The sequence below is a fragment of the Euphorbia lathyris genome, chromosome 7, assembly GCF_963576675.1.
Source record: "Euphorbia lathyris chromosome 7, ddEupLath1.1, whole genome shotgun sequence".
NCBI lineage: Eukaryota > Viridiplantae > Streptophyta > Magnoliopsida > Malpighiales > Euphorbiaceae > Euphorbia > Euphorbia lathyris.
The window spans coordinates 73,092,474-73,115,974 of record NC_088916.1 but is presented as its reverse complement, the minus strand read 5'-3'; the positions used below and the strand labels follow the sequence as shown (position 1 = coordinate 73,115,974).

At 38.7% G+C, this 23,501-nt stretch overlaps 1 non-coding gene across 1 annotated transcript; it reads left to right on the top strand.

Annotated features, from left to right (window-relative positions):
* The first annotated feature begins 5,292 nt into the window (after positions 1 to 5,292).
* LOC136201746 (small nucleolar RNA R71) lies at positions 5,293 to 5,399 on the top strand. The gene has a single exon (XR_010674088.1). It is a non-coding gene; the product is annotated as a small nucleolar RNA R71 (small nucleolar RNA).
* The last annotated feature ends 18,102 nt before the right edge of the window (positions 5,400 to 23,501 follow it).

The following is a 23,501-nucleotide window of genomic DNA, read 5'->3' as shown; positions in this document are numbered from 1 at the left end:
TTAGTAAAGAACGGTGTTTGCGAAGAAAATCAGAGTTCTGACAAAGATGAAAAGAATTGTAACAGAACTTGAATCCTCTAGGATTAATTTATAAGAGGTGAAGATGAAAAGAGGTGTTGTTTAAATTATGAAAAGGTATAAAATTACACCTTTCGGGAATGAAAAAACTTAATGTTTCGTTTGCCAAGAGGTTCGTCGAAAGGGTTAGGATGTTTCAGACCTGATAGGGCAGAAATTACGTGTGTCGCGACCGAGAATGGCTAAGCCGCGGTCGCGACACGCTGATTTCCTTGCGGAAATCAGGCATCGATAGCTCTTCCTGATTCACGGTAGAGAATTTAAAATTCTCGGTATGAACAGAGAAATCTTAACCTATTTGGACTGTTCTTAAAAAGAGGATTCTCGGTAGGGAATTCTAAATTCTCGGCAGAGAATTGCCTGACACTTCAAATTCATCTTAATTTCCTACAAATTAAATCTAAAATCATGAAATAAAAATATTTTATGCATTTAAATCATAACATAAAGTCATCTAATCATAAAAATGGCATTTTGGAAAAATAAAATAAAATAAAATTAAACTAAAATAAAATAAATGAACAAAAATATAAAAACAATAAAACAAAAGAAACTGTGTAAGATAAACTGAGTAATTTATTGGTCAGATAATCTTGTTACGAACGGAATTTCTATTTGTGAAATATTTTCGTAATAGATTTTACATCGATTACCATTAACTTTGAATCGAATTTCGGTAGGACCTTCCAGTTCTAAAGAACCATAATCGAATGTTTTGACGACTAAATATGGTCCTAACCATCTGGACTTAAGTTTTTCTGGAAATAAACGAAGTCGTGAATTAAATAACAGCACTTTATCACCAACATTAAAGTGTTTGACTTTAATTTTGGCATCGTGCCATTTTTTCACTTTTTCTTTATAAATCTTTGCATTTTCGTAAGATAGATGACGTAACTCATCTAACTCATTCAAATTGAGCAAACGTTTCTTACCTGCTTGTCGTAAATCAAAGTTTAGTTCTCTAATAGCCCAATAGGCTTTATGTTCTAATTCGACAGGCAAATGACATGCCTTTCCATACACTAAACGGTACGGAGTCATTCCTATTGGTGTTTTAAATGCAGTACGGTATGCCCATAATGCATTATTGAGTTTAGAAGACCAATCTTTTCTAGAAGATGAAACTTTTTTCTCGAGAATCCATTTGAGTTCTCTATTTGATATCTCCGCCTGACCATTTGACTGAGGATGGTACGGCGTTGATACGCGGTGGCGTACTCCATATTTTTTCATAAGCGTTTCAAAACTCTTGTTTATAAAATGAGTACCGCCATCACTAACGATAACTCTTGGACAACCAAATCTACAAAATATATCGTCAAGAAAATTAACGACAACTTTAGAATCGTTCGTCGGGGTTGCAATTGCTTCAACCCACTTTGAAACATAATCAACAACAACTAATATGTAAGTTTTACCATTGGAAGGGGGAAAAGGTCCCATGAAATCTATTCCCCACATATCGAAGACTTCAACTTCTAATATGGTTATGAGGGGCATCTCATCTTTCCTTCCTAGATTTCCTGTTCTTTGGCACTTATCACAACGAGTAATAAATGAACAGACGTCCTTAAACATCGCAGGCCAAAAGAAACCGCTTTCAAATATTCTAGCTGCTGTCTTGTTAACTCCATTATGTCCTCCATAAGAGCTAGAATGGCATTCCGACATTATGGATTCGTATTCATTTTCACCAACGCATCTCCTAATTATCCCGTCACCACAAGTCTTGAACAAAAAGGGATCTTCCCAAAAATATTGTTTAATATCGAAGAAAAATTTCTTCTTTTGTTGGAAATCTAATCCTTCTGGAACAATATTGGCTGCAAGATAATTAGCAATATCTGCATACCATGGTGACATGGCACTTTTTATTTGATAGAGGTGTTCATCAGGGAAATCATCTCGTATACCGGTAGTTTCACCTATAGGACCGTTTTCATCTTCAAGTCTTGATAGATGATCGTCGACAAGGTTTTCAACTCCCTTTTTGTCTTTTATTGCTATATCAAATTCTTGCAACAATAAAACCCATCTAATTAGACTCGGTTTTGCATCCTTTTTAGCAAATAGATATCTTAATGCAGCATGATCAGTATAAATAATAACTTTTGAACCTAATAAATATGACCTAAACTTGTCACATGCAAAAACTACGGCTAACATTTCTTTTTCTGTTGTGGTGTAGTTTAATTGTGCACCAGACAGTGTGTGACTTGCATAATAAATGACATGAAGTTTCTTATCTTTCCTTTGACCTAAAACACATCCGACAGCTAAATCACTTGCATCACACATAATTTCAAATGGTAAATCCCAATCAGGTTTAGCAATAACAGGCACACTGACTAAAGCTGTTTTCAATGTTTCAAAAGCTTTAACGCATTCTTCATTAAAATCAAAGGTTGAATCTTTCATGAGTAAATTAGTAAGTGGTTTGGAAATTACAGAAATTTTTTTAATAAATCTTCTGTAAAAACCAGCATGTCCTAAGAATGATCTTACTCCCTTAATCGTAGTTGGAGGGGGTAATTTCTCTATTACTGAGGTTTTTGCTCTATCTAATTCTAATCCTTTTTCAGATATTTTGTGACCTAAAACAATTCATTCGTCAACCATGAAATGACATTTTTCCCAGTTTAATACCAAATTTGTTTCTTCACACCTAGACAAAACTTTATCTAAATTTTCTAGGCACGAATCAAAAGAATCTCCATAAACTGAAAAATCGTCCATAAAAACTTCCATGATATCTTCAATGAAATCATTAAAAATCGCAGTCATACAACGTTGAAATGTTGCAGGTGCGTTACATAGACCAAAGGGCATTCTTCTATATGCAAATGTTCGGTAAGGACATGTGAAGGTTGTTTTATCTTGGTCATCCGGGTAAATGTATATTTGAAAGAATCCGGAGTAACCATCAAGAAAACAGTAGAAAGCATGACCAGCTATCCTTTCGATCATTTGATCAATGAAAGGAAGAGGAAAATGATCTTTCCTAGTTGCTTTATTTAGATTTTTATAATCTATACAAACCCTCCAACCAGTGGTGGTTCGCGTATGTATTAATTCACCTTCTTCATTCCTTACAACTGTTATGCCTCCCTTCTTAGGTACACAATGGATTGGACTAACCCATTCACTATCCGAGATAGGGTAGATGATTCCATTGTCCAGAAGTTTAGTAATCTCATTTTTCACTACTTCTTTCATGTTCGGATTTAGGCGTCTTTGCCTATCCGCTTTAGGTGGCTTATCTTCTTCTAAGTGAATTCTATGCATCACAATACTTGGATTAATACCTTTTAAGTCTGAAATTTGCCAACCCATACTTCTATCCTATTTCTAACAACTTCTTTCAATTTCTCTTCTTGGACTTATGTTAATTTGTTAGAGATAATAATAGGTAGAGAATCGCCTTCGCCTAAGAAAGCGTACCTCAAATAACTTGGTAATTCTTTAAGTTCTAATTTAGGTGGAACTACAATTGAAGGCGGAACTGGTCCATCTTCTCGAATCAAAGGTTCTGGGTCCTTATTTTCTAGTTCCTCACTCATTATAGGTTCTATTATTTCTTTTTTTTGAACAATGTTATTTACACATTCTTCAATTAAATCAAGTTTCATACAAGCGAAATCTTCCATAGGATATTTCATCGCTTGGTTCATATCAAACTTAATCTTATCATCTCCTATTCGTAAAACTACTTTCCCTTCCGACACATCAACTAGAGCACGTCCCGTGTTCATGAACGGTCTACCAAAGATTAGCGGACAATTTACATCATAAGCAAAATCTAAAATAACGAAATCGGAAGGAAAAATAAATTTGTCAACTTTAACTAAAACATCCTCAATTATACCGTATGGTCTTTTAGTGGTTTGATCCGCTAATTGCAAAACCATATTGGTACGTTTGATGTTTTCTTCTAAGCCTAACTTATTAAAAATAGATAATGGCATCAAGTTAATGCTTGCTCCTAAATCACAAAGACAACTTGGGAATTCTATATCTCCCAATTTACACGGAATGGTAAAACATCCGGGATCTTTGAGTTTTGTGGGCAAATTGCTTAACACAATCGAACTACAATCTTCAGTTAGTGAAATGGATGAAATTCCTTCCCATCTGATTTTCTTTGAAATTAAATCTTTGAGGAATTTACCATAATTGGAAATTTGCGTAATTGCATCCATAAATGTCAAATTAATATGCAAATTTTTAAGTTTGTCTAAAAATGTTAAAAGTTGTTTGTCATAGTCCTTATTGCGGACTTTGTGTGGAAAAGGTGGTTTGGGTACAAAAGTTTTTGTACTAGAGTCAATCGGTGCATCTTTTTGTTTTAATGTATCTTCTTTGGATTTTGATAAATCAGTTCCAGGTAAGGTCGAATTTCCGGGCATTTCCGGACCTGAGTAATTTTTTCCTGAACGAAGAGTGATAGCCTTAACATGCTCTTTCGGATTTTCTTCCGTATGGCTTGGAAGAATTCCCTCTTTGCGGGATGGAATTGATTTAGCGAGTTGTCCAATTTGAATCTCCAAATTATGGATGCTAGATGATTGGTTTTTAATAATCTGATCGAATTTATTCTCGATCCGTTTAAAACCATCGTCGTGATTACTTATTTTTCCGCTCATAGCATCAATGAATTTGTCAATTTTAGAAGATAAAGTGCTAATCGAATCTCTTGATTGATTTTGATAATTAATAGTACGATTTTGATTAGCATTAACATTATTATTGTCTATCCAGTTAAAGTTAGGATGATTTCTCCATCCAGGATTATATGTGTTGGAATAAGGATTATTATTTTGGTTTTGCCCTTGGACAAAATTTACCTGTTCAATTTCACTCATACCTTCGTAATCCACATCTGTTTGGATTGGTTGACCATTAGGATCACACGGTGCCATAAACCTATCAATTTTGTGCGACAAGGCATAAAATTGGGCTTGCAACATTGCTACTGGATCAAGATTCACTATACCTTTAACTGATGATGTAGTTGAGGATGATGGTTTCGCTACTGGTATGTGTCCACATTCCGCGGGCCACATACTGCTGTTGATTGCCATTTCCTCCAAAAGTTCTCTTGCTTGGGCAGATGTTTTCTTCATGAATAACCCTCCAGACATAGCGTCCAATGAACCTCTAGTTGTAGGATTTAGTCCATTATAAAATGTTTGCATTAAAAGTTCAGCGGGCAATTGGTGGTGTGGGCATAAACGTTGAAGTTCTTTAAAACGTTCCCAAGCCTCATAAAGAGTTTCACTATTATTTTGAGAAAAAGATGTTAACTCTTTAATGACTCTTGCGGTTTTTGCTAAAGGGAAAATTTTTGATAAAAATGCTTGGGCTAATTGCTCCCAAGTCTCAATTGATGCGGCTGGCATAGAAGTCAACCATTCTTTGGCTCGATCCTTCAAGGTAAAAGGAAAAAGGCGAAGTTTGATTGCTTCTGCAGTTACATCAGTAATTTTAAAAGTGTCACAAATTTCTAAGAAATTTGTCAAATGGGTATTAGGATTTTCGTTAGGTAACCCGTAAAACGTTACATTATTTTGCAACATATTAAGCAACGCAGGCTTAATTTCAAAATGATGTGCATTAATTTGGGGTCTAACTATACTGTTTGTTACACCGGCCACTCCTGGCCTATCGTAATCCATAAGTGTAGGTAGCCATAACTTCTGGCTTGGTAATTTTAGTTTTTATTGGGGTTTGGTTTTTCTTTTTCTTTTCTTTCTTGTTCTTTTTAAGAGTTCTTTCAATTTCTGGGTCAATAGGATCTGGTGACGTGCCCGAACTTCGAGAACTGCGCATGAACTTGAAATTTCGCACGAACAGAAACTACCTACAAAACAGAATTTTGAAAAATAAATATGTTAGTAATTAAAAATAAATAAAATGTAAAAGTTTGAATAAGTATGAATAAACCTAGATTCGTAATAAAACACGAAAAATTTAAAATTTTGTCAAAAATTTTGGCGTTCCCCGGCAACGGCGCCAAAAACTTGTTGAGCGATTTCCGCAAGTGCACGGTATACGCTTGTAGTAATAAAAGATATCGATCCCACAGGGAACGTTTTTCAACAAAAACTTATTTATAATCGGTTAAATTTACTTTAAGGTTTATAATATATAAAATCGTTTAATCGGTTTTGGTTTTGAAATTGCTAGAATAAAAATTAGATTAGAGTATGAAGATGTTAGAAGATATCTGATTTAAGAATGAATTTGCAAAACAGGAACGTTTTAGTACTTTAGAAAAGTAAACAAGTATATTTGTTTGCATTAAGCAAAGAAAACAACTTTAAACTTTATACGAATTATAAAGATGAAATAAATGACGGAACCTCTAATTTAATTGGCTTTGAACGCGACAAAACCCTTTCGAGATAAATTGCCCTTAATCAAATTAAAACTCTTTCGAGATAATAATTTGCCTAAGTGTTCAACAAAGTTTCCTTGTAAAGATTTTGGATTAAATACGTTTTAATGAAAACACCAGCAGTCACTTTAGTGGATTGGTTACCATAAGCGCTGCATAAAAATCTATCGAATAGAACAGACTTTATTAGATGAAATATAAATTGATACAAGTTTACAGAGAACATGGAGCATTGAATTCTTCGACGTCGTGCAAGTGAACGGGTTGTCAATCCTTTCCTTGGGTTTCGTTAGAGTGTCTCAGGCTCAAGGGCGAATCCTCTACTCAATCTTCTCGTTGAATCTTCGTAATAGAGACTGGGTCGGTCCACTACCAAAATGAAAACTAAACTGGAACAATGTCTAAACGCTACTGAATTTGTTATTATTTAGTAAACAATGCGTGTACATCATATTGCTTTTGAACAGAATCGAAATCTAACTTCTGAATCACTTGATTCGGAATTTCTGCATAAATTCTACACTAATCTCTTTCTTCTACACATATAACATTATATTTCAACTCTCCATCAACTCTTTATTTATAGATGTTGAAGAGTCTTGATTGAAGTGTCGTGTCCGTTGCGAAAGAACGTCTTTATCCACCCGAACGATCGCGTTTCGTCGAAAACGAAAGTGTGTAACTAGGCTTCTAAAATCTCCTGCTCGTACCGAGAATATTAAATTCTCTACCGAGAATGGGGGAGCATCAATTTGTACTTCGGACGAAGGGAAGGAGGGGCTAAGGGACGCGTGTCGCGACCGTGAATAGTGGGGGCCGCGGTCGCGGCACGGAGCATTTTTCACTTCTTTGGCTCTCGTTCGTGTCCTCGACTTGGCGTTATTAATTTCCGTCGTCTTTGACTCCTTTTGTAGGGCTTTTCTTCTATTTTTGAGCTCTTTTTACTCCTATTTGGATTTTACCAAATATTTATGTACCTTGCATGAAAGAAACATATTCGAGAGTAAAAGTATTCTAAACAGTTATAAATAGCATAAATTCGTAACAATATTGATGTAATTATTGATGATATTTTAGGTATATTTTGGGCTTAACATGTGCATTGAGTATCTGAGTTCAGGAATAGACTCAAGTGCTATCTCCTGACTCAAGGAAAGAAGCTGACTTAGTCACAAGTTGACTAAGCTAGTGTCTTGAATTCACTCAGCGCGCTGTGTAATCCTTTTCATTCAAAAAGAAGTCAGCCTTAACGTACCAAAATTTTAAATAGTTCCTATCCTCCCCCTTGGAACTAACTTGTTACGTTTTAAGGGACCAACAGGGTTACCTTCTCGGAAAGAATCAATGGAACATCAAGCATAATTCCGTAGCAAATGACAGCAGTAGTTTGCATTGCATAGCTAGGAAGTCACAAACTTCAGAAGGGTAATCATGACCGCTAACGACAACTTTTGCATTTTCTAAACAGAAAAGCGCTTTAAACTCAATCAGCAATGTTTTCTGTATGTACTTTTAGAGATCCTAGATTGAATCATAGGCATCATGAGGGATTGATCCAGAAATTTTAATTTGCGAGGACAAACTATATATAATGTAAAATAAAAAACTCACTGTTAATTCAGTTGTAGCAACTATATACTAGACGAGTGATTTTTCACAATAGATAACTGTAATTAATACACGGATTTTGAACTTATCTAAAAAATTTAAAAAGCTTAAATTGTTATTTAGCCTCTAACATATCTAAAATTTTACTATTTGGTCCCTGATTTATTATTTGATCACATCTGACCTTTGAATTATCACAATTGGTGAAATTTTCATCCAATTTGGATGAAACTTGACAAAACCGTTATCCCCCTAGTATGTAGTGATATTTTGACACTTGAACTTGACACGTGACACATCTTAGAATTTATTTGTCATATAAATTTTCTTATATAACAATAAGGGTAAATTACAAAACTAGGTCAAATGGGAGGCCTATTGTCACACCCGATCCTAGACGATCTCAATCGGCATCGGGTGTGAAATAGAAAGATCATAATCAATACTTAGAAGTCTCCAATTAATCCAAATATCATTATCTTACAATCGAAATACCAAAGTTCTAACCATAATTCTAACAATAAGTAACAACTTCCAATCCTCGTCTAATCGGTCGGTAATCTTCTCTATACTTGTACTTTCGCACCTAAAAACATTAAAACATTTAAAAACGTGAGACAAAAATCTCAGTAAGAAATTATCAACTATAAAAACCATCTTTACTTAACATAGCTACATATATACGTTTATAAAGGGATTTAATCAAAACCTTATAAAATATACTCACAACTTAAGTTTATAATATAATCATCAAACCTTATAAAATATACTCAAAACTTAAGTTCATAATATAGTCAAAGTAGTAAACCAAAAACATATAAAATATAATATTGTATCCATCCTCGAATTCCACCCGTGTAGATCATAACATCAATCATAACAATATCGAGATATCTCATTTATATCTCGTTCCTTACCTAACAGTTAGGACTACCAGCCGTGCACTCTGGCCATATCGCCATTAGATATGGTCTTACAAATACAACTCTTACCCCGGACAATCCTAGATGGACAAAACCATTTTATCTTTCGAAATATCACAACTCATAAAAATCATATTTGGACTTCAATCCAAAATAATAACAACAATAACCGCAACAGATTTCTCAATCCAAAAACAATTCGTAAGAGATCATCAAATTCATTTTATTCAATATAGATATACATTGAAACCAAAAACATATATGTATATATGTAAATCAACCAAATCAAGCCTTAAATCAACATAATCAAGTAAAATCTGAAATTTACATAGAAGCATAGTCAATAGCTTCATTTGAACCATAATTTCACAATAAAAAGCAAAATCGTAAAAAACCTCAATTTTATAAAATTCATGCATAACCCTAAAATATCAATTTCTGAAAATTCTTTGATTATATATATATCTATATACATAAAACTCAAAATATAGTTGATAGTTACTTACCTTGGCTACTAATTGAACAAAATACACCCGATCGATTCACCGCTAAATTCTATCTAAGACGTTTCCCTCCAAACACTTCCGAAACTTAAAAACTCTTCGGTTAGGACTTAGATCTATGCATAAAGATGTTATGGTTTCAATTTTGAGTGATTTGGACGATCGAATCTCCGTAAATCAAAGAAACGATGGAGAAACGGCTCAGGAACGATGAAAAATAAAGAAGATGAAGAATGAAAGAAAAGAAAAAAAAAAAAATATCCATCTCCCACCTCTTCGCCATATACACATATATATCCATATTGGTAAATATCTAGTTTGATCCTTCATCTTTCTATAATCTTTTAAAAATTATCCTAACTTTTAATTTATATATAAACCCATCAAATTAACTCCAAACTTTTCCTATAGCACCAAATAATAATCACACACCCAATACTTATAATATATATTCATATCTAGGTATACATTCTAGAAATGTAGATACGGTTGTGACACCTATTTACATATTTAACCCATTTACTCAACCTACTACATATCTAGACTGTTTTTATGTGACTTTCCCATAATACCCCAATCTTTCATCTTCCCCTTCCTCCTCCTCTTCCTTACGGTTTCCTCTTCACCCAAAATGGCTCCTCCTCCTCCTTTCATAGGGATCTAACCTGCAAAATCTTCAACACGTTTTCTCCACCTCTCTCTCCATTCTCGACTAAGACATCGTCGTCTACAGCCAATCCATTAGACCTATTACTTTTACCTCCGTCGAACCATAAATATTGCAAAGAATACCTAAAAGAGAATTTAGACACCGCTTTTTGAGGCTGAGCGGCAGCCATAGTAGATTTCTCTCGATTCAACTTACTTACATGCAATGTGATAACTTGCCGGATCCGATTTGATATTCCCTGCCGGAGTTACCTGCAAAACAGAACCGGAGACAGGATCTCCGGGAAAACTCTCCGACGATCAAGTCAGTTTTTGTAAGAGGGTTGGTAATTTGACAATAATATTGTAGGGCAAAAAATGTGAACGTACCTTTTTCCCTTGTTCTTAAGGCCTTTTATAGGTGTTTTTTAGGTAACCGCCGAGGGCGGTTACTCCTTAGTGGGCCACGTTCTGAGGGCAATTCCCCCTTTTTAGGCCATGTCCCTTTCGTGGCTTTCATGGCAACGAACGTGGTTCTGAGTGGGAGTCTTGATGCTCCGTTTAGGAATTCGGGGCGGTTACTCGCTTCACCCGTTTCCGCTTCTTCGGGTCCCATTCGGGGCGGTTACTCGCTGCGCCCGCTTCCTTTATTCGGGTCCCATCCGATCTTAGACCATGGGTCTAAGTATGGGCTGTGCCTGCGAAATGAATATGACCCGGTTTAGCCTCGCGGGTCATCACATGCCTCCCCTTTAGTTTGATACAAGAGCCCCTTTAGGGTCTGTTCATAGGGGACGCTTCGTTTTTGCTTGTCTATTCAAAATTCAAAAACTTGTGAATTTTTCCTCTTTCGTTATTTCTTTTCCGACGTCTTCTTTTCCGGCGTTGACCTCTTATTTCCGTCACTTCTCTGTGTTGTCTTTCCCATGTAAGTTTTCCTCTTCATAACTTGTACCTTGTTCGACTTTTTACTTCTGTTTATTTCTTTTCCTCAACATGTCGAACCCCGACCTCGACTTCGCACCGTTCGATGAGAACTACGTCCGCGAGGTTTCTCATGAAGTTGATGAGATGGTTGATAAAGTTTCAACCAGTTCTCATGGGTCTGATTCCCACCCCGCTGACTTCCTCCATCTGGCGAATACAACCGACGAGGGTCTAGATTTTGACCCTAAGAAGTTGATTCCGCCACCTGTCCCAACCCCCCGTTTGTTACCAAAGAGGGACAGGTCGGGAAGCCTAGTTTGTCGCGAGACCATTGAGGATTTGCGGGTGCAATATCCTTGGCTCCAAGGTCTCGAGACCATCATTCCCGGGGAGGATAGAGGACCGGGCGATTACCCAAAGGGGTATTTCACCATTTTCGTCGCCTAAATTATCTGCGGCTTTACTTATCCGCTGGCAGATGAGATTGCTTCCGTCCTCGGCGGTTACGGAATCGCACCCGGGCAGTTACATCCAAATGGATGGGCCGACTTGACCCTAGATAAATTTCTGGCGGATTGTTTGGAGGTTCCTTTCTCGCTCAAAATTTTCTCCAAGCTTCATCATTTCAAGAGTTCGGCGGGATATTTCACTTTCATCCGTCAGAGCGGATACTATGGTTTTGACGAGAAGCTGAACAAGATCCGCGAGTGGGATCGCTCTTACTTTTTTATCAAGTTTAATGAGGGAAATCTGAACTTCCTTCGCCGTTGGGGCCGGCCCAATGTGAAGAGTTTGAACTTCGGTTACCCCAGCAAGGAAGAATCCGCTGTCATCGAGTTCCTGAAGAGTACCCCTCCTTTTGTATGGACATATGATCAGGCCTTCCATATGCTAAGGAGCCGAGTAACGATTGCCTACCGCGAGGGGGATCGCGTGGTCTATATCCCTTATCGCGTTTTTGTACAAGGTACTTTTTATTTCCAAGTTGATGATTTCTTTTAACCCTTTACAGGGGTGATCCTTTATCTCAAATCGCTGCAGATCGGGAGGCTAAAGCCCTAGCGAGAAGGAAGAAGCGGATGGCGGGAACCGCTTCCGTTGTAGGGGCGGATTCTTCTGGAGGAACGATTCCTTCCATTGAGGCGGCTTCTCCTGTAAGGGCCTCCGTTTCACAAGCTCCCGCTTCTGCCTCCGAGGATCTTCCTTTGACGAGGAAGCGGAAGATAAGTGCGGATACAGAGTCTTCTCATCCCAAGAAGAAGAACACCTCCGCGTCCCTTACTGTTGGCGGTACACCCGTATCCGCCTCATCCAAAGGAAAGATCAGTACCCCAATTCACGAGGTATCTTGATCTATTCCCTCTTTCTATATTGCTACTTTTTTCCTCATGAGCTATCTGCTGTTCTCTTGATATTTTTCTTTACGCCTTTGCAGCCAATTACCGACATCAGCGGATGGTGGACTAGGACCTTTGGCATGACCGTGAGTTTTTCTTGCAAGGACATTGTCTCTTCCATATGCAATGTCCTCGGGCGGTTTCCCTCTGCTTCCCGTGTGCGCGAATAAGTACCGCTCCCTACCGCTGTGGAGGGGATCGAGAAGCGTTCTGTAGAGGTATATTGTTGCTTGTCATTCTCTTTCAAGGATCTTGCGTCCATTGTAACCGCCTATTTCTATTCGCCCTTTTTTATTCGTGAGCCGTCTTATATGCAGATTATCAATTTCACTGAGGGCATTCTCCGAAGGGATGCCGAGCGAGCCAAGGAGTTGGAAGGTCTTGGTACTGAATTGGCGACTCAGAAGTCGCTTTATGATGATGTCCAAGGGAAGGTGAAGGTCCTAGAAGGCGCCCTTCAGAAGGCTGTGAGCGAGAAGGAGGAGGCTCTTAAATCTCTTCAGGCTAAGTCCGATGAGCTGCGAAAGGCCCTCGATGATCTAGCTGATTCCAAGGAGACACAAAAGAAGAGGGCTGAGGAAATTCTGGCTGAAGACGGTGCCTGCATCTACTGGTATGGGGAGCGGATTCATACCGCTTATGAGCATGGACATCAGGGTCTCGTACTTAACCGCCCCAAGGTTCCCATCCCTAAAAAGGATTTAACTGAGAAGTGGGACAAGCTGGAAGCCGAGGATGCTGATATGGATGAGGTACTCCTCTTAGATTGGAAGAGTTTTCAGGAATCTCCAATTATCGGCGAGATCCCTACCCAGAATGCGGAAGAAGGGGCACCGCAGGACTTCTCTCAGCCTGAGCAAGAGGTACCGCCCTCTGAAGCAGTTATTGATTCGAGGGTTGAGGATTCGCTTGAAGTAGATCCGCCCACTAGAGGAGATGAGGGAGTCGCTGGAGGCGAGGAAAGCAATAGGGGTGAAGGAGAGGAAGCTGTAGCATAGTTTAATTTATATTTGGACTTTTTGTACGTAACAAACTGCCCGTATATATTAATTTTCTTTCACTTGCCGCTTTGCCTATACGTGCGATTATTGTCACTTTATTTTCATGTATGATCCTTGCCTTTTGCCGACTTCATACTTGTAATTCTTCATAGTAATTTTTGCTTTCGCTAGGGTGGCCAAACCCTTTTTGCAATTTTTGAGTACTCGTTTATTCGCTTAATTTTATGCCTTACTCTATTATTTTTCTTTCGAAAATAATATAATCATAAGGTTAATCATAAGGTTTTGCGAGTGATGCGTAATCATGCATCCGCCTTTCTTTAATAGGCAACACATTTATGTGTTTTTTGAGTTTAACCCTAAGGGTTTTGCGAGTGATGCGTAATCATGCATCCGCCTTTCTTTAATAGGCAACACATTTATGTGTTTTTTGAGTTTAACCCTAAGGGTTTTGCGAGTGATGCGTAATCATGCATCCGCCTTTCTTTAATAGGCAACACATTTATGTGTTTTTTGAGTTTAACCCTAAGGGTTTTGCAAGTGATGCGTAATCATGCATCCGCCTTTCTTTAATAGGCAACACATTTATGTGTTTTTTGAGTTTAACCCTAAGGGTTTTGCGAGTGATGCATAATCATGCATCCGCCTTTCTTTAATAGGCAACACATTTATGTGTTTTTAAGAACAATCCGCATTCGGGCGTAACATATTGAATAAATGTAATAATTGAATACCTTTATTGATAAAGAGAAAAGGTTTATTACATAGGTACACCAACTGTGTGGGATCAAAGCCTCATTAAAACCTTTTATCAGAAAACCCAATGGGAAAAACTCATAAAAGGAAAAAGAGTACTCATCATTTCCTCGAACTACTCGGCCTTTTTATATAGGCGTAGATTCTCTAGATTCCAGGTGCGCGGGAGCTTCTTTCCGCTCATTTCTTCTATTTCAAAAGTGGCTGGTCCCAGCTTCTTGGATACTTTGTATGGTCCGATCCAGTTGACGCCCAGCTTGCCTTTGCCATCTCTGGATTGTATTTTATCCGCTTTTTTCAAGACCAAGTCGTTCTCGTTGATTATTACTTTTCGCACTCTCCTGTCATGATATTTCTTGATTCTATTGCGGTATACTGCCATTCGCATGTAAGCTTTTTCTCTTCGTTCCTCCACAGAATCCAAAGCATCTCTAATGTTGATAGGATTTTGTGTGTCGCAATAATAAATTATCCGATCTGTGGGCGACTTGATTTCAACAGGTAGGACTGCTTCGGCTCCATAAACTAGCGAGAAAGGTGTTTCGCCTGTTGCTGCCTTTACAGAGGTTCTGTATGCCCACAACATATGGGGTATCTCATCCGCCCAACCTGTTTTTTTTGTCTCCTAGCCGCTTCTTGATGCCTTGAATCATGGCCCTGTTGGTAACCTCCGTCATACCATTCGATTGGGGATGGTTTAAGGAAGAAAAATGATTTTTGATCCCCATGCTTTCGCAGTATGCTTTGAACTTGGCACAGTTGAACTGGGTGCCATTGTCGGTTATAAGCTTTTGCGGGATTCCAAATCGCATGATAATGTTCTCTCGTAAGAACTCGATCATTCGCTCAGGTGTTTGTGCGGTTACTGCCTCCGCTTCTACCCATTTGCTGAAGTGGTCAACTGCGACTATCAAGTACTTCCTTTTCTTTGTCGTTTCTGGGAATGGACCCACTATATCGATTCCCCATGTTGCGAATGGCCACGCCGTCATTATAGCGATTTGTTCGGCTCCGGGAACATGCTTTTCATTCGCATGTATTTGACAATTGTGACATTCCGCAACCATCTTCTGGGAATCTTCCACCACCTTGGGCCAGTAGTATCCCATCAGTTTGACCTTTCTTGCCAATGCCGCCGAAGCTTCGTGCGCGCCACAAATTCCTTCATGTAATTCTCGCAGCACGTAGTCTCCTTCGTTGCGACTAATGCATTTCAACCATGGACATGTGTACGATTTCCGATACAAAGTTCCATCCCGAACTGAGTATCGAGCTGACTGCCCAATTAGCTTTCTGGCTAAGCTCTTATCAACCGGTAAATCTCCATGCTCCAGATATTGGCGAATGGGCATCCGCCAATCTTCATCGTCTTCCAGTTCTTCGATGACCATAATCTGATCGACCTCGAATGCTGGTGCCGATTTTATTTCCAAATTGCATGCCTTTTGACTCCATGGTTCTCTACTTGCCGCTGCTTTTGCCAATTCGTCAGCCTTTGCATTTTGGCCTCGCGGAACATGCACCATCTCCCAAACGACTCCCTTGTGCGTTAACTCTTGTGTCAATCTGCCGACTACCTGATGGTATTTTACTAGCTCCTCCTGTTTCACCAGATAATTTTTTGTGATCTGGTTTATCATGAGTTTGGAATCGCTGTAGATTACCACTCTTTCTGGGGTGAGTTCATTGAGCAACTTCAATCCGCATATCATTGCTTCATACTCTGCGGCATTATTGGTAGTTTTGAAAGTTAATTTTGCTGCATAGCACAGGCGAATAACCTCCGGGCCCTTGATGACGACTCCCAGCCCAGCTCCATCTGTAGATAATGCCCCATCTGTGTACATGCTCCACTCTTCTTTTTGTGCCTTCGGACATTCATCGTCATCCCAGGTGAATTCGTTCACGAAATCGGCGAGTACTTGGCTCTTTAGCGCTGGTCTCCCTTTATAGCGAATATCGAATTCTCCCAGGCGAATTGACCATTCCATCAACCGGCCGGATGCGTCAGGTTTCTGTAATACCTTTCGCATTGGGATGCCAGTTCTCACAATGATAGTATGCGCCTGAAAGTATGGTTTCAATCTAGCCGCCGTGGTTATCACTGCGAGGGCCATTTTGTCCAACTTCGAATAGCGGAGTTCTACATCCTTCAAGACTTTGCTCACGTAGTACACTGGATATTGTTGCCCTTCTTCTTCTCGCACCATCACAGTGCATATCGCCATATTGGTGACGGATACGTAGAGAAATAAATCTTCTCCATCCTCCGGCCTACTCATTAAGGGCGGATAACACAGTAATCGCTTTATCCCCTCGAATGCTTCTTGACAATCCGGCGTCCATTCAAAGGACTTGGATTTTTTGATGGCATTGTAGAAAGGTAGACATCTCCTAGCTGAGCATGATATGAATCGCCCTAATGCCACCAACCTCCCATTTAGTCTCTGCACTTCTCTTATGCTCCTCGGCGTTTTCATCTCCATTACTGCTTTAACCTTCTCGGGATTCGCCTCAACTCCCTTGCCGCTAACAATGAAACCCAGGAACTTTCCCTCTCTTGCTCCGAATGTGCATTTCTCTGGGTTCAATTTGAGGCCATATTTGATTAGCACTTCCAGGATTTCTTTGATATCCTGCGGGTGGTCTGGCATTTTCTTGCTTTTGATGATCATGTCATCAACGTAGATCGAGAAGTTCTCGCCGGATTTGTCTGAAAATATCTTGTTCATCATCCTCTGGTATGTTGCTCCCGCGTTTTTCAATCCAAAGGGCATCACCTTGAAGCAATAAGTCGCCTGGTGAGTTATGAACGATGTTTTGATTTCATCCGCCTTCTCTATGGGTATCTGATGGTAACTGGACTTCACGTCGGTGAATGATAAAGCTTCATATCCTGCAGTTCCATCTACCAATATATCAATGTTAGGAAGCGGATACATATCCTTCGGACATGCCTTGTTCAGATCTTTGAAGTCGACGCACATTCTGTACGTTCCATTTGGCTTTTTGACTAGCACCACATTGGCTAACCACTCCGGATAGGTGACTTCTCGAATTGCATCTGACTTTAGCAAATCCGCCACTACTTTTTCAATCGCCTTTTGCCGCTCAGGAGCATGTCCTCTCTTTTTCTGTCGCATTGGGGTTGCACCTTTGTCTACATTCAAACGATGGGTTGCTACGTCTGGACTTATTCCTTTCAGTATTTCATTTGGGGCGGGAAATGCCGACTCACATTGGACCAGCACCTCGGCAATGGCTTTCTTCGTTTCTTCGGGGAGGCCCGTCGCTATTCGCACATTTTTATCGCTTGAGATGGCGAATAGTTCCGTTTCTCCTAATGCTTCCGCTGGCAACTTCTCTTCGACTTTATCCTCTTCGTCTGGCTTTGGTTCGAGTGACAATGTATAGGCCTGTTGAGATACAAGTTGATCACCTTCAACTATGACTCGCCCTGGTGTGTTGGCAAATGTAATGTTAAATGTTTCATTGAGATGAGCGACTCCGTTTCCGACAAGAATGGGCGTCCCAGAATTATGTTGTAGGCCAATGGCAGATCAACAATTGCGAATTCTAAATCACCTCGCCATTTTAGGTTTTTATCGCCCATTTCTGCCTCCAACACCACCTGTCCACTTGTTTGAGAGGATTGACCCCCAAAACCAGTTACATCCATGAAGGTGTGTTCCACTCGCTCGTCATTAATTCCCAACTTGTTGAATGCAGTCCGAGTAATAACATTACAAGAACTGCCAGTATCAATAAGGACCCGCTTGACGTCCCATCCTTCTACAACCATTGTAATCACCAAAGCATCCGCATGCGGCTCCGTGATTCACGCGAATGAGTAATTGAGGACATCCCCCCTATGAGTGTTGCTTTTTCGCTGTTCACGGCGAGCTCTTTTTGTTGGAGGCTCATAGATCCCGCCGGCTATCACGTTTATCACTCCTTTTTTCTGCATCTTTTCGGGCATTGCCTCTTCTTCATGTGGTAACGTTGCTTTCTCGTCACTAGTCTCCTTTCGTACAAATTGATTCAGCTTGCCCCTTTCGATCAGCCTTTCAATCTCCTTCTTCAATTCATAGCAATCATTCGTGTCGTGGCCGTTCAATCTGTGGAACCTGCAATATCTGTTAGGATGTCGCCCCAAACTGGTTCGACCTTTTACCTCGGGGAATCGCACATCCTTCTTCAGGGGGCTCTTTTCGATCCAAAGTAACACCTCCTGGCGAGTCGTGTTTAATGGTGTCTGATATCCGCCACTTTGAAAGGGGCGATCGCCTCTTCGAACAAAATTACTTTTGGACTGGGTCTGGCGCCGATTGTCCGAAGTGGATCTAGCGGCATCTCTTTCTCGCCGGGTTTGAGCCCTATGTTCCCTGTTGACATCATCCACTTCCATGAATTCCTTTGCTATTTTCATGAGTTCGGCCACTGTGCGCGGCTTGTTGCGGATGATTTCCTCCCGCATACTCCAATCTATGGTTCCATCTGCCATGATGTTGCGGATGCTCACGATATCCGGGTTTTGCAATCGCACCAGAATATCGTTGAATGCGACAACAAATTCCCTTAGGGAATTATAGTTCCTCTGTTTGATCTCCTTCAGCTGCCTATCCGTCACATCCGCTGCTTTACAGCCCACAAATTTCGCACAGAAATCTCGACTATATTGATGCCAATTGTGAATAGATTCTGCGGGTAAAGATCGAAACCAATCAGATGCGGCTCCGCCCAAAGTTGTCGAGAATAACCTGCAAATGATGCTTTCACTCGCTCCTGCAACATCCATTAGTTCTCTGTAGTTCCTAACATGAGCCTCAGAATCAGAATTTGGATTCCCATAGTATTTAGGTATCGCGGGCGCTTTGATTCTGTGATCTGGAATGAATTCCCGCAACGAAGGGGCAAAAGGTGAATCGCTCTGGACCTCTGCTCTCGGCCTAGGCGAGTACCCCATTCGCTCCATCATGCTCCGTAATTGATCTTCTAAGTCAATATCGGGTACTCACCGGACTTCTTCCATCCGCTGCTGGTGAATTCTGGGTGGCATCCACCCGCCCATCGGTGTTGAGACGTGTGCCTGCTGGGGGACTAACCGCTGTCCCGTTATAGGATCAAAGTTCCATGTGTGCTCTCGCCCAGGAGTCATCAACTCCGAATGTCTGTGAGGAAAAGGTTCCACTTGCTGTAGCGAAAGAGTGCCTTGCACTCCTGGCAACGGTTGGGATGGCTGCCAGGTCGGATGTATCGTCGTAATGAGATCTGGGTGCGAGTAGTTGCTCGGGTGGCTGTGTGGGTTTGTGCGACTACTCTGGCCCACTTGATTTGGCGCCTGAGATGGCTGCGGGAGGGCCGATATGACAGGGATAGTCGGTGATTGTGTTGAGATAACCACAGGTTCTTGAGGAGCAGCCGCCACGGCGGTATTGTGTTCGGCGAGGGCAATTAGTAAATTAATCATTCGATCTCCAGCCGCCTGGCTCATGTTCGAAGCCAAGACTTGTCCTGCCATCTGCACGAAATCACTATTGGACATTTCTATCTCAGTTTGCACTTGGACTTCCAATAAGGGACTCAATTGTCCCGAAGGACCCGATGAGCTAGGCACCACAGGCTGTGTACTTGCAGGTTGCGAATTCGCAATCCGTGGTCCCCTAGAGTTCATACTGGTTGATCTAGTGGTAACGCCGGTCGTTCGTGATGGTTCTGACATGTTCTTCGCGTACCTTTAACCAAATGTTGGTAAAAAAGGTCCACCTTCACCGCACCAATGATAACTTGCCGGATCCGATTTGATATTCCCTGCCGGAGTTACCTGCAAAACAGAACCGGAGACAGGATCTCCGGGAAAACTCTCCGACGATCAAGTCAGTTTTTGTAAGAGGGTTGGTAATTTGACAATAATATTGTAGGGCAAAAAATGTGAACGTACCTTTTTCCCTTGTTCTTAAGGCCTTTTATAGGTGTTTTTTAGGTAACCGCCGAGGGCGGTTACTCCTTAGTGGGCCACGTTCTGAGGGCGGTTCCCCCTTTTTAGGCCATGTCCCTTTCGTGGCTTTCATGGCAACGAACGTGGTTCTGAGTGGGAGTCTTGATGCTCCGTTTAGGAATTCGGGGCGGTTACTCGCTTCACCCGTTTCCGCTTATTCGGGTCCCATTCGGGGCGGTTACTCGCTGCGCCCGCTTCCTTTATTCGGGTCCCATCCGATCTTAGACCATGGGTCTAAGTATGGGCTGGGCCTGCGAAATGAATATGACCCGATTTAGCCTCGCGGGTCATCACAATGTGTTTATACGAGCCTCCAAAGATCCACCGACTGAGATCGGTGGAGCAATACCGTGAATCCCTATTTTTAAACAGAGAGTATCTAATTCTGATTAATGTTAATTTTGGCTTTGAGTGATATTTAATGTTGTTATTATGGCAATCTTATTGTAAATTTTGATAATGTTATGATTTTAATGTTAGAATCCGTTGTTGTTTGCCATTTTTTGTTATATACCACTTAGCGAATTTTGTTAAAAACACATCCAGACTTCACATATGCTAATTAAAATCATCAATTAAACCAAACATTCGCTTCGCAGGCTTCACATATGCTAATTAAAATCATCAACTAAACCAAACATTAGCTTCACAGACTTCGCATATGCTAATTAAAATCATAAACTAAACCAAATATTTGCTTCGCAGTCTTCGCATATGCTAACTTCTGTGAAGTCAGACGGGAGGAAGACAACTGCGCGTAAATATTGAGGGTATTATGGGAAAGTCACACAAAAACAGTCTAGATATGTAGTAGGTTGAGTAAATGAGTTAAATATGTAAATGGGCATCCCATTTGACTTAGTTTTGTAATTTACCCTAAAAATAATTCATTATATTTAAAAAAATTCCAATAATAATATTTATCAAGTGTAAGTGTCAAAATATGGTCAATAGGATAATAATTTTGTTTATTCTTCATTCAAATTTGGTGAAATTTCACAAATTATGATACTTAATAGGTCAAATATGACCAAATAATATATCAGAAGTCAAGTGATAAAATTTTAGATAAATTGAGGGCCAGATAGATAATTTAAGCTTGTAGAAGAATTTCTTTTTTATCTAAATAGACAATTTTAGGTGTACTTTGGGAGTTCTTATATGAAGCACATGGTCTTCCATGTCACTTGGAGGATCCCCAATTCACATTTGGACACGTGTATTATGACCTCACGTAATAATTAAAACAGTGGAGCCTCTTATAATATACGTGGATCTATATTACACGTATCAAAATATGTATGGAAAGTCTTTTATTTGAAATGGAGAACTCGTTGCTTCTAATAATTTACCGTACTTTGGCCATTTCTTTGATGATAGTCATTTATGTTTTCTTTTCTTGTGCTTTTAAAAGAAAAAAAAATCAATGGTTCGGATTAATGGTTCATGTTTTTAATTGGTTCCGCTGTTTTGCTATTAGTAATCAAATATGACATCCATTAATTTTCATTTAGAAAGAAACTCTTCTCTCTCCTATATATATATATAAATTGGAGAGAGCTCTTGTGAGAACACTTTTTTAGGTGATGACACTTTATTATGTAAGAACACTCAAAACTACGTCGCTTTGAGTATAAAAATTAAATAAAACAAGGAATGCTATTAGTAATCAAATATATGACATCCATTAATTTTCATTTTGAAAGAAACTCTTCTCTCTCCAATTTATATATATATATATATATATATATATATATATATATATATATATAAGAGAAAGCTCTTGTGAAAACACTTTTTTAGGTGATGACACTTTGTTATGTGAGAACACTCAAAACTACGTCGTTTTGAGTATAAAAATTAAATAAAACAAAGAATGCTGCTGGGATTTAAACCCTGGCCACTTCACTTATACTCCATAACACTCACCACTAAAACAATTGTTTTTCATGTCCATTATGGAGCGCGCTGCTTAATATACCATTTTCCATGTAGCTTCTATTGTTTAATATTTGACACATGCACTTATTAATATCGATTAAATGTGCATAATAATAAATTGTTAATAGAAAAAAAATATGCATAATAATGAATTATTAATAGAACAAAAAATCTAAAAACATGCTCCAATTTCTTATTTATTTAATTCCTCTATATTTTTTTTGTGTGGGACACTTGCTTTAATTTGTTCATTATACAATTTTTTTATTTATAAATTATTAAGTGCCTCTGATGCTAAAAAAAATTCAATACTATATTTTTTAAATAAAAATACACTTGCTTTAGTTTGTTTATTATACAATTCTTTTATTTATATATTATTAAGTGCATCTGATGCTAAAAAAAATCCAATACTATATTTTTAAATAAAAATATATTATATATTTTAATAAAATCATATAAATATTTTTAGAACATACGATATATTTAGAACTTATGACATGAAATTTAGAACATATGTTTTAATTTTTAGAACACAAACTATAAAGTTTAGAACGTACGATATATTTTTTAAAACATACGTTAGAACATATATTTGAACTTTTAGAGCACGAACTATGAAGTTTAGAACGTACGACATATTTTTTAGCACGTACGTTAGATTATATATTTTAATTTTTGAAACACAAACTAAAAAGTTTAGAACATACGTTATGTTTTTTAGAACTTGCGTTACGTTTTTTCGAACATGAGTTATAAATTATATTATAGAACAAATGCAAAAATGATCGAGATATTTACTGATTTTTTTAAACATTATACTTAATTTTTAGAACATAAATTATAAAGTTTAGAACATATGTAACATTATTTAGAACACCGTCCTTAACATTTTAAAACATAGATTACAAAAAATATAGAGGAATTAAATAAATAAGAAATTGGAGCATGTTTTTGGATTTTTTTCTATTAATAAAATACATTATTATGCATATTTTTTTTCTATTAATAATTTATTATTATGCACATTTAATCGATATTAATAAGTGCATGTGTCAAATATTAAACAATAAAAGCTACAAGGACAGTGATATATTAAGCAGCGCGTGACATAATGCACAAGAAAAGCATAAAGTATGTTCTAAAGTTTATAGTTTGTGTTCTAAAAATTAAGTATAATGTTCTAAAAAAATCAGTAGATATCTGGATCATTTTTGCATTTGTTCTATAATATAATTTATAACTCATGTTCGAAAAAACATAACGCATGTTCTAAAAAACATAACGTATGTTCTAAAAAATATGTCGTACGTTCTAAACT